Source organism: Dasypus novemcinctus, chromosome 11 (assembly GCF_030445035.2).
Source record: "Dasypus novemcinctus isolate mDasNov1 chromosome 11, mDasNov1.1.hap2, whole genome shotgun sequence".
Taxonomy (NCBI): Eukaryota; Metazoa; Chordata; class Mammalia; order Cingulata; family Dasypodidae; genus Dasypus; species Dasypus novemcinctus.
The window spans coordinates 107,357,743-107,368,425 of NC_080683.1; the positions used below are offsets into that span (position 1 = coordinate 107,357,743).

The window sequence follows — 10,683 nt, forward strand, 5'->3', positions numbered from 1 at the left end:
TAAGGAAGGGTTACTTGTTTAAGGTAAATGTTTTCTTGTTGAGGTAGCCCGATCTGCTAATCTAATCCAGATGGTTTGGGGACTTTTACTTTATTAAAACAACTCAATTTCTTCCTAATTTCATATCATGCTATATATTTAACTAATTTGTTTATTAAAAGTTTTCATTGTACTGAACCAAGGACAGGATATAAGTTTTTCTGGTACCAAATATCTTCCTGTTCCAAGGATATTGATGTTAAAAGGAAGGCAGACTTCACAAAGCTGTCAGCCAGTTATCCTTGTTCATTCCCACATTTTCATATTCCCCTTTTTTTTATGTGCTGGTGGTTTTATTTTTTTTAAATACTTAAAATTTTTTTAAAGTTTTTTAAAAGTTTTTTAAAGTTTTTTTTTTAAGTTTAAAGATACTTAGATTGCATAAATGTTATATTAAAAAATGTAGGACAACGATCATCCAATATTCCCTTTTGTTGCCCTGCTTCCAGTTACACGGTCCACACTGATCCCACCCGGAAGCATTCATTGTAATTTCATTCTTACTCAGTTTTCCTCCTGGTTGTCCCTGCTTTCCTTATACAGTCTTTATTTATTTATTTATTTATTTACACTGAGAGTGATACTTTATTTAGTCATTTCGGCTTACAATTGAAACTCTGGAAATTTGACGTTAACCTCCTTGCCAGTGAGCTTCTTATACACACCAGAAAATGTTTCAACCTTGTGTTCTACACTGTTCTGCTGTGCTTTGTTCAAATGAACCTTTATAAGCCAGCTGCCATCCAGTTTTACACGGATTCTCTTGCCCACAATTTCACTTGGGAAGACCAAGTCTTCAAGGATTGCATCGTGTACAGCTGTCAGAGGACAGCTCCTGGGACGCTTTTGCTTATTTTTTGTACGACTTTTTCAAGTTGGCTTAGGCAGAGTTCTCCTCTGAGCAATAAAGACATTATGCTTTCCACTGAACTTTTCCTCCAATTCGCGTACTAGCTGGACTTGGATTTTCTGGAAAGACTTCAGTTGAGGTACAGGAACAAAGATTATAATAGCCTTCCGACTACCACCAACTTCAATTTCCTTGGCTGCTGATATGTTCAGCTCCCTTAACTGAGCCTTTAGGTTGAGTTCATCTCCAGCCCAAGAAGAGCCTGAGAAATGCCAGACTCGAATTAATCTGGCTTTTCGCCATTGGGTTTCGCTTGAACTGAACATGGCCTTTTTCTGGTGGAGCACCGGCCTAGGAAGCTACAGTCTTTATTTATTTATTTATTTTTTTAAAGATTTTATTTATTTATTTCTCTCCCCACCTCCCCATCCCGGTTGTCTGTTCTCTGTGTCTATTTGCTGTGTCGTCTTCTTTGCCCGCTTCTGTTGTTGTCAGTGGCATGGGAATCTGTGTTTCTTTTTGTTGTGTCATCTTGTTGTGTCAGCTCTCCGTGTGTGCGGCACCATTCCTGGGCAGGCTGCACTTTCTTTCACACCGGGCGGCTCTCCTTACGGGGCACACTCCTTGCACGTGTTGCTCCCCTATGCGGGGGACACCTCTGTGTGGCAGGGCACTCCTTGCGTGCATCAGCACTGCTCATGGGCCAGCTCCACACAGATCAAGGAGGCCTGGCATTTGAACCGCGGACCTCCCATGTGGTAGACGGATGCCCTAACCACTGGGCCAAGTCCGCCGCTGCTACAGTCTTTAAATATGATCCTCAACCCCAGGCAAAGATCCCCCTACTCTGTGTTTCTGTCTCTATCTATTATGGATTGGCAGAGATCTGTATCTGTCATTTATCTTTTCCATCTAGGCAGCTGCCCTTGATTTTCACATTGATCTGATAAACACAACTTTGCTTTCAACAGCTTTATATGTTTTCTCTCCTTTACATATTTATACATGATATATTTTCTGTATTATATATATATATGTATTTTTTAAAAATTCCCTCTCCCCCACCCCCACACTGCTGTTTTTGCTGTCTGTGTCTTCTTGCTTTGTGACCTTCTGTATCTATTTCTCTTTTTTGTCCTCTGTTCTCATCTTTCTCCTCTAGGATTCAGAGGGATTCAATCCTGGGGACCTCTGAGGTGGAGAGAAGTTCCCTGTCAATTGCACCACCTCAGTTCCTGGTTTCTGCTCTATCCCACTTTGATTTTCCCCTTTGTCTCTCTTTTGTTGCATCATCATCTTGCTGCATGACTCACTCATGTGGGCACTGGCTCACCCCGTGGGCACTCACGTGCGTACTGGCTCACTGCACAGCATGCTTTCTCTTCTTCTTTTTCACCAGGAGGTCCCAGGGATCCAACCTGAATCTTCCTGTATGGCAGGAGGAGGCCTTATCACTAGAGCTACATCCACTTCCCTTTCTGTATTATATATTGACCTCAAAGCTTTCCTTAAAAGTATCCCAAAGAGACAAGTAATGTCTCTACAATGCCAAAGGGCTTGGAAAATAGCTTAATCCATGCCAGAAAATGCAAAATTTCTTTGAAGGCTCATGTTTTATCTCTATCATTCAAACATTGCTGAATTCCACTTCATATTGTGACTATTTTAATATAAAATTATGATTTCAAATATGAAATAAAAAGAATAATTTCTTTCAACAGATCTTTAAGAAATTTGACTCTCCAAAAAGATGTGTTCTGTTAATAAAATCACTTTTTACGCTTCCTTGCACACCACCTCCCCCAAAGCTAGTTAACATTCATGTGCGTGTGTGTTTGAATAGGATATTATTTTGTGTGTTTTTATGTGTGGAGAGGTGCCTTCACAGTGTTTCTTAGGATCTTACTGGTCTTACTTGTTGGAGTTATACTTAAAGAAAAGCATAATGTGTCTATAATCTCCTTCTTGGCATTTCTATGCGCTTTTGAAAGTTGAATTTCGAAGAGGCCACTTCAGTGTCTTATAAAATTAGTACTGGAAGGAATTGATGGAGCTTTTAAAAGAAACAGAGTTTCCAAGCACAGTGCTCTGCTAGAGTGAGCATCAGTAGGCAGGTAAATCAGTCATACAAAATGAAATTATGTATGCATCTATTAAAGTTTGCCTTCTTGCTAAATAACTGAGTATTTTTATTACTAGTAATTGAATGCCTTTGATTGCAGGGGTAAAATGACAACAGGAACTTGGGGCAACCTGTTTGAATGAATTCTTTTTTACAAAAATATTGAAAATGCAGTTTAGAAAAGGGTATTTTACTTTCTACCAAATGTATGAAATCAGCATAAATGGAGGAAAGTCAATCTCTTAGTACTAAATAATCTTAGAGAGTAGGATCTTGTTTTTTGTTATTATAGATCCAATTCTTTTAAAGCATTATTTTAAATAATTTAGCATCTGTGATCTAAATAATTGACATTTACGAGCTAGATAACAGATGTTTACCAGGGACTATTTATGTGAAATAAAAGGCATACTTTTCTTGATAAATGTGAAGGGGTAACCTACAGGGTCAAGTTGGAGGATAAAGGAGAAAAATAAAAGGAAAAATACAATTTGTGCCATGTTTAAGGACTTCTGTAAATGTGGAGGGTTTAATGACTAAAAGAAATTGTTTGCTGGAAGAGCTGGCACTTAGAAAGCATAAGATGACAGTTGTGCTGGTCTCTCTAAGCAAAATTTGTTCTTTTTCATGGAAGCGTTAGAACAAAGCAAAAAATAAATGCATATCATAAGAACAAAATGTGTTGCATGGATGATGGATGACATGTCAGCAGTCATTGTTAATAGAAGTTCCATTGTCCTTTTAAATTCTACCCATCACATTAAATTGGCAATTTCATCACCAAATTCAATTTCCTTCTCATCTTTATTGCCCTGATCTTTCTATACCTTCCCTTATCCAGTCCATCTGAGTAAAGGGAAGTGGCAGAGCTGACCTCAGTACACTTTGCTTAAGCTACTTTTATGCCATGCTGGCACCTGAAAATAAAAAGGAGAGCATCGTATGTCTAATAATTTTTGTTAGTCCTGTGCTGGTACCAAGCCAGCTCTAGGCAAGGGCCTTAGTAAATAATGGCAATAAAATTTAATAGGAAATAACTTCAGTGCCTTATCGTTTCTCTGGGAAGAATTCCCTTCATGTCACATATGAAGTTTCCCTGTTCTAGTATGTCCCCTTTTTGCCAAAGCATCCCCTTGGTGAGTGACAGTGAGTTCAAATGATGCAGTAAGCCACGTTGACCTCTCATTTCATTTCATTTTGTCACAAGTGATAGGTTTTTAAGCTGAACTATTTCCCTTTTTCTGTGGGAATGGTGACCTTGACCTTGTTGACAGTGTATTTTTCAATACAAAACTAGTAAAGAAGTAAGCGACTCCCTCATGCTTTCCTTACTAAATACTACACACAAGTATGTGTGGCTTAAGTCAAATTTGTTATCGTCAATGTGGTGAAGAGTTAATTTTTCTGCTTCATTTTTTCCTTGTTTAGTTCTTTTTTGCCTATTCATGCAAATCTTGTCCCTTTTCCTATGACTGTATTCATTTTTGATTTGTACACTTGCTATGAGTGGAAATTTATGTGGGAGGAATTGTGTTTTCATGTGAAAGGTGTTCTTAAAACATCTCAATAATACCTTAATATTCATTTATGTTTCTGCAGACACTTAAGGAAAATAATTGAAGTATTTCAACTCGTTCTGTAATGCAGGCTACCGAATGATTCCCCACGTTTCTGGAGCTAGGATTTTACATGAATTTGGTTTCTAAAGGCCAACACTAGGGGTCACACTTCCTTATTTTAAGGTTTTATTCATTGCCCAGTACCCACTGACAGTCCATTAATCTCAGAAGAAAGTAAGCAATTTTGGAAAGGAAAGTTAAAGGCTTTTGGCTCGAAGTGTGTTAGTAATTTTGCTTTTTGTCCTTGCCTGGTTCTGAAGGCTAAATCTGTAACAGAATTTTATGAATGTCAGAATCATATTGAGCTCCGTTGGGCAAAAATATTTTGAGACTAAAAATTAACGCAGTTAGTTTGAAGCAGAATGCTTAAGACAATAAGCATTTTAAGCCATAAATATATAGGTATTACTTCAAACCACTAAATTAAAAATTGAATATTTCATTTAATTATTTATATAATGATTTTGATTAATAAAATGGTACAGATAGCTTCATAAAGTGAAATGGAGTGTTGGAGGCATTGATGATCTTGCGTAGAATGAGTCTATAAAAATTAGTTAAGAACCATATTAGAGATGAGAGACAGATGCTGAAGCATGTAATGCGGTCTGTCCACGCAGTTAATTTGGTGGTTTGTATGTATATTTTCATGTTCATGCATGTGTCTGAGTGGAAGGATATTTCCATCTATAACAAGGCAAAGAATTTGTAAAGGAGCAATAGATTTGCTTCTCGTTCAATTTTGAAGGCAGATTTTATAGTTCTATTAAGAAGCTTGAATCCTTCTGTCCCTATTTCTTCTCAGGTGGAATATTTTAAACATAACATGGCTCTAAGAAAGATCACTCTGAATCGCAGAGTCCTTCTTCCTAGAATTCTGCATAATAGTCTTAAAGTCTTTTTTTTTTCCTTTCCTTTAAAAACTCTTATCTTTACCCCCTTCTCCTTTTCCTTTTTGTTGGAATGTGTTCTCAAAGATCTTTCATTTCAGGTCTTTACATAATAAAGACCACGCAGTTGCTGAAAGCTTATAATGTGCTAGGCATTAAATCTTTGCCACATCTACAGTTCACGGAGGAAGGAACCCAGGCACAGCGGTTTAAGCAGAGCGGCAGAGACAGACTCTGACCGAGGCCACCTGACCCCAGACCGCAGGCACGTCAGCTCAAGGCTGCCTCGAGTTCTCCCGCTGACCACTTGTATATCAGGGACACGTCCTTCATGCAAAAACACCCAGGAGCCAAACAGTTGGAGGCAAAGGTTCTTTACTGTAGCCTTCGGATGCTGATGATATAAATTCAAAGGCATGATTCTGATAGATGCATTTTGGACATAGTAGTGGGATCAGTAGGGCAGCTATTTGAGGATGGTAGAGATCACATAGCACCCTAAATTTTTCCCTCAATGGAGACCACATCAACTTGGAGGGAAGCAACTGTTCAAGTGGTAGCAAGAGCCAGCAGGCTCCATGGGCAGCCAAGGGAGGAAGCACTCCTGTTGCTTGATTAAAATGCTCTTCCAGAGTGACCACGAAAAACAGGGAATGGTTAAATGGGGATTTAATTGTTTTTTTCTTTTTTAGGTAAGATTTTTAAAATATATAGTTTTACCAAACCCTGAAGAACAAATTTCTCCTTCCTTAGTGATCCTACAGCAATTTGTGTATATTATTGTTGTAATTTTCTCTTTACGTCATGATGACTTTAGCTGCTCCTTTCTGCACCTAAATGACAAGTGCACTGAAGCTGAGACAATGTCTTATTTTTCATAATATCCCCAATCTGTATCACAGTGTCAAACATATGAAGAACTGAATAAATGGTTGTGAAGAAATGAAATCTCAACTTTCTAGGGACTCCGCCATGTTTTGCTTATGAGACTAAGATATTGCTAACATTAGTAAGATGGGGATTGGGGCTGGGTCTGCTGTTCTAGGCAGCAGCGGCTGGTCCCAAGCAACCAGGAGAGAGGGAAAGGAAGCCCAACTTGAATTCTCAGGAAGGGAAGGACTATGGCGAGGCTTACTCCACAGCTGGAGCTGCTCTGTGTCAATTCCTAGGTGGCCATCTGTTTATTGACTTGAAAGGATAAAGTATAAACTTTCACCAAATTGAGTTTGGTATAGGCAATCAAATCTTTCCTGCTTCATTTTCAGAGTTGACAGACTTGATCTGGAGGGTGAGGAAGCACCCCTTGTAATCTGTCTGCTGAGCCATCTCCGTCACTCTGCATCCAAAGGTCCATCTGTCTAGTCTAGTCGTGAAATGTGCAGGCCTTCTATTTTGCCCTCACACTCAGTATTGCTTGAGTGTCGATACGCAATTGATGTCTTAAGCGGTTACGGAGAGCATTCACGTGCCCACCTCTGTATTTGTTTTACTCAGTCCCTTCAATCCCTTGAGAACTAGTTGGTGGTAAGGAAAGAAGAAACAGGGAAGTTCTTACTTGACTGGTCCTTTGATGAGCTGGCATTGAGCTCTCAGGGCCTTGTTGGTGCTCTTTATCTCACAGCGCACTTTTGTTGGTTTCTCACAGACTTGCTTACTTCTGCCTCTCATTGCTGGGAGCCTCTCACCTGCAGTTCCCTTGTGAGGGATAGCTGCTTCCCCCACTGTCCTTTATATTTAGACACATCACTCTCTTCAAGTGGTATCTTTAAAGATCCTCTGTTTGGTCTTGAGGTGAAGACAAAAAAAAAAAGAACCCCCAATTCCCTTCTCCTTGGGTACAGGAGAAGCACAGCATACCAACTATCTCAAAAAATTCTCTACTAAATTCCTCCAATCCTTTCATATGCCCAGTGTGGATGGGGATTTAAACTGAATCCCCTCACCATTTTCTGCAAGTTTCATTGTTGCTCTTGCACCTGACTTTTCAGCTTTGGCTAAAAACAGATTTACATAGTTCCATTTTAACATCCTGGTAACTTATAAGTTATGCCAATATGCTGAAATAGAACTAAAACTCCACATGGCTAAAATATTCAATGAATGGCAGAATGTATTTTTAAATTCTGGTCTTTCTTTCCTCCAGACTTTGTGCACGTCGTGATTCCAGAAAATTTTCTGCTGCCCTTTGTGGCACTTTAGGCTTCCTGAGAGGTACAGCCGGCTCATTAAATGCCCTGTTCCTCTTTCCCCAATCTTCTTGAACCCAAGCATCTCATCTATGTCTAATGGGGTTTCTTGTATAAATATTTCACTTTTAAGTTCGACCCAAAAGAAATGTTTAAAGACTCCTCTACTATAGCATCTCTCAAGGACTAACAGTTCCTACCGATCCAGTATTTGCCCATTCCTACTGTAGTTTTCTCATCCTCCTTCAAATAAAAAATAATAAAAAAACACAAACTTTGAGTTATTTGAAGAGCAAACCCAGGTGCTCTCAATTCAATAACTGTAGTCCATAAATCCCATCCTTCCTGAAAGTTTAAACATAACCACATCTCATAAGTAAGCATCTCAGGCAACGATTACATATGTTTCCTGTCTTAGCCTGGGCTGTCACTCATTGTCTAATTTATGCAATACTTGTAAATGTATAAGCAAGAAATTAGCCATAGAGGAAAAACGAAATGAATTTACAACATAAATTAGAAATGCTGTTTCAAAAGACAGTATAAACAAATGTAAAATCCAAGTGACAACTGGGAAAACTATTTTCAATATTTCTGTATCAGAACTGGTGAATTTGTTTTTGACACGAGTTTTTGTGTGTCCACTAATATTTCTAATTTTTGAGCTAGCCTCATGTGATAGGCTAATGTGTCAACTCGGGCAGATAATGGTGCCCAGTTGTTTGGTCAAGCAAACACTGGGTTAATTGTAATACAAGAGCATTTCATGAATTTAATCACCTGTGAGTTGATTGCATAGATGGCTAATTGTATCTATAATCAAATAAGGAGCGACATCTCATACAATCAGTTGAAGGCCTTAAAAGGAGAAATGATTTCAACATTTAAAGAGAGAATTCCCATCTCTACTTCAGACAGCCAGAGTCTCCTTGGAACTCATCAAGGACCTTCATTGGAGACCCTGGTTTGCAGCCTGCCCTGCAGAATTTGGACTTGTGCATCCCCATGGTTGCATGAGAGAAGTTTTATGAAAGTCTAATGCTATTTACAGATATCACCTGTTGGTTCTGTTTCCCTAGAGAACCCTGGCTAATACAGTATGGTACTAGGAGTGGTTCTTGAGAAACAGAGTATTAAAAATGGGATTTCTGAATTAGTTCTGTGATTTTTGCAATTGTCTCTCTACTCTGATTACATTCAAGGACCTAATGACTCTCTTTCCAATAATCAAGAGGCCACTGGCAGTCCATGGTGTGAGTTGGCAATAGAGATACATGAAATATCATCATTGGATGTGACCACTTCTATGCTTACAAGAGGCAAGGATCTGGGTGACAGTGTTTTTAATACCTTAACAGAATTTTGTGGAGTTAAAAGGTACAATGATGTTGGCTGGCTGCTCCTAAATATGCTGAATACAGTTACAAAAGAGAGAGATGAGCTGAAAGCTTCAAATTTGCAGCTTAAGCACTGCATGAATCATGTGAACGTTTCTAAGTGTGCTCTGAAAGAAAATCTTGTTTCATGCAGCCAGAGACTTGAGATCTCTGAAAAACAGACCCAGAGTCTCATTGTAAGAGCAGCAGAGTTACTACAGAAACTAAAATCTCAACTTGCAGGGTGTCCACTGTTAAAGTGAGGGTGTTGATTAGAAAGGAATGGAACAATGAAGATTGGGATGAAGACACATGGCTTGATGATGATATAGTTGGGGACGATGAAACCTTAATTTCTGCTGAGACTTTGCCAGATAAACTTGTGATGGTCTACACTGTGGAGACCAGGCAATGTCAAGATTGTAGCACTCAGCCTCCAGCCTGGCCCTGGGAGTCTGGACCTCCTCCCTGCCCTGAGGCAGGTACCTCAAGACTATACTGCCCAGTCTCAATTCTACCTCAAGGAGTCTCCACCTCTTCCCTGCCCTGAAGAAATGGTCATCCAACCCCCACACTGTCCTGAAGAGTCTGCCATCCAACCCCCACCTGAAGAGATTGAGTCTCACCAGATGAAAATGCAAAGGAAAGCCCTGAGATCAGTAGCTGCAAGACATTTCTAATCCCTTTCCTTACCCATCCCCCCATCACTCTTCTTCTCTTCCAGACCTAAAACAAAACTAAAATCACAACCAGCCCCCAAAGGTAAAGTATAAAGTGTGACTTATGGGGAAGTATGCTATATCTAAAAGAACTGCATGAGTTTTCCAATTTATATAGACAGAAACCAACCAATGTGTGTGGGAATGGATATTAAGTGTATGGGATAATGGTGGAAGGAATATAAGGTTGGATTAGGCTGAATTTACTGATATCGACCCACTAAGCAGAAATTCTGGATACAATACTATAGTTTGAGAAGTCGGAAAGGGCTATAACAGTTTGTTTGGGTGGCTGACTGAAACATGAATCTAAAGATGGCCTAGAATATCTGAGGTTGAGATGCCTATTTACCCTGATATATGGTGGATGAAGAGACCCAAAGGATTAGAGAAACTGGAATGCTAGAATGGATTCACCATTTAAGACCTGCCCACCCACTCCAGGAATATCCAGAGGACACATCTTCACAAGGACTGTGAGGAATAAATTTTGAAGACAAACTCCATCTTCCCTGAAGACCTCTGTGACTGCTTTGCTCTGTAGTCCAGATATTACTGTGGAAACTGCTGTCATGGAACTAGAATCCTTAAACACTATGGGGGTAATTGGATCTCAGACTGGCAGAAGTCAAGTGTCAGCACTTAATGACCAAAGACAAGGTAGGTGTGGCTACCACAATGGAAAGAAGACTCAAAGAAGCAATCAAAATAGTCTGAGTCACATAGAGCTATGGCATTGGCTAATAGATGATGGGGTACCTATAAAAAAAAGGGGTAGTCTACACAATTCCTATTTGATCTGTATAAGGAGAAGAGTTCTAGGTCGAGTGAACAAAATCCTAATGAATTATAGAAACAGAGACTCATAGCCCTTTAATCAAT

At 39.3% G+C, this 10,683-nt stretch overlaps 1 pseudogene; it reads right to left on the bottom strand.

The window, feature by feature from the left end:
* Positions 1-611: 611 nt before the first annotated feature.
* LOC101418664 (small ribosomal subunit protein eS7-like) lies at positions 612-7,188 on the bottom strand (annotated as a pseudogene).
* Between the last annotated feature and the right edge of the window lie 3,495 nt (positions 7,189-10,683).